The following is a 1,387-nucleotide window of genomic DNA, read 5'->3' on the forward strand; positions in this document are numbered from 1 at the left end:
TATATAATTTAGTACAGGGTCTCACTACACAGATTGGACTTGCAGTGATCCTCCTGTTTTCAGCCTCCCAAGTGCTGGGATTATAGGCGTGTGCCACCATGCGCAATCTTAATCACTATCTCAGAGTGCCCTGAGGATGGGGCTGGCACAGCAGGGCCCGCATCTGCCTAAACAGGCACTTTAATCCACTGAGTTATCTGGCCGGCCTGTGAGCCCATTGCTTTGAGCCACTGATGAGGCAACACATCATGGCAGAAGTCCATGGTTGAGAAAAGTACTCACCTTATAGACCAAGAGCAAGAAAAGGCCAGGGTCCCACAGTGACCTAAAGGACTCTCACTAGGCTCCCCTCCTAAAGTTCTACTAATTTCCATAAGTGTCACCCAGGAAGGGGATCAAGCCTCCACCACCCAAAGCTTCGGAGGACTCTTACCAAAACCATAGAGAAGCCGAGGGGCACATAGTTAGTGAACATCCTGGCTGAGGCCTGGATCCAAGACTCTTTGCAGGTACCTTTTCTCCTTGGAGGTTTCACTGCAAAGAGATCTATGAGGCTTGCTTGCCACCAGCCCTGGAGAAGCCTCACTCCCTCCGTACTGGCACTACACAGGCTTGCATGTGGCTGCAGGCAGCCCCCGTCAGGAGGGAGTTCCAGAGGCAGGCGGTAACCTCCAGACCCACAGGAGGCTAGAGAGAGCCTGAGTGAGCTGTTGCGGCCTTCTTCCCCTGCAGGCTGACAAGAGCTCCCAGCCCCTCCCTTCTGTGACATTTCTTAGCCTCAGAACTGGAGCAGACAAGCTCCGCTGGGCCAAGACAGTTTGGGCAATCAAAGTCTGCAGCTGTGATGGAGGCCTGGCATTTGAGTCTATTGATCAATGACAGAAGTAAAACACAAGAGGAAAAATACACTGGGAGAGCTTGTTGTCAGAGCCAAATAGAGGCTTCTCCTAGCTGTTTTGAAGGCTGCTGAAAAAACAGTGAGAGGGAGGGAGAAGGAAAAACAACCACCAAACCGCAACAAAGTGGCACCTCAAGACTTCTTTGAGGTTTGAAGCAGGCCCTGCTAAGGGCAAAGAGACTAAGGTGCTCAAGAGCTCACTTGGGAGTGCGGGTGGCTCCGGTGGGTGAAACATTCAATTTTCAGATGGTGATGAAAGCAGTCTGAGCCCAAAATCAAACACTGTGGCTGCAGGAGCTGAGGCTGCCACTTCTCCTATAGGTGTGAGACAGGCCATGTGCCTTTTGGCTCTCTTTTTACAGCTGTGGGCATCCTGCATCTCTGTAAATACCAGTCCCAGACAAGAGCTATGGCTCAGTCCATTTTTCCAGAGAGAGAGAAAAATATCTGTGTCCTACAAAGGACAGAAAGAAGAGCCAGAGACAGTGA

The sequence above is a fragment of the Octodon degus genome, unplaced genomic scaffold (genome assembly GCF_000260255.1).
Source record: "Octodon degus isolate 3935 unplaced genomic scaffold, OctDeg1.0 scaffold00173, whole genome shotgun sequence".
In the NCBI taxonomy this organism is placed as follows: Eukaryota; Metazoa; Chordata; class Mammalia; order Rodentia; family Octodontidae; genus Octodon; species Octodon degus.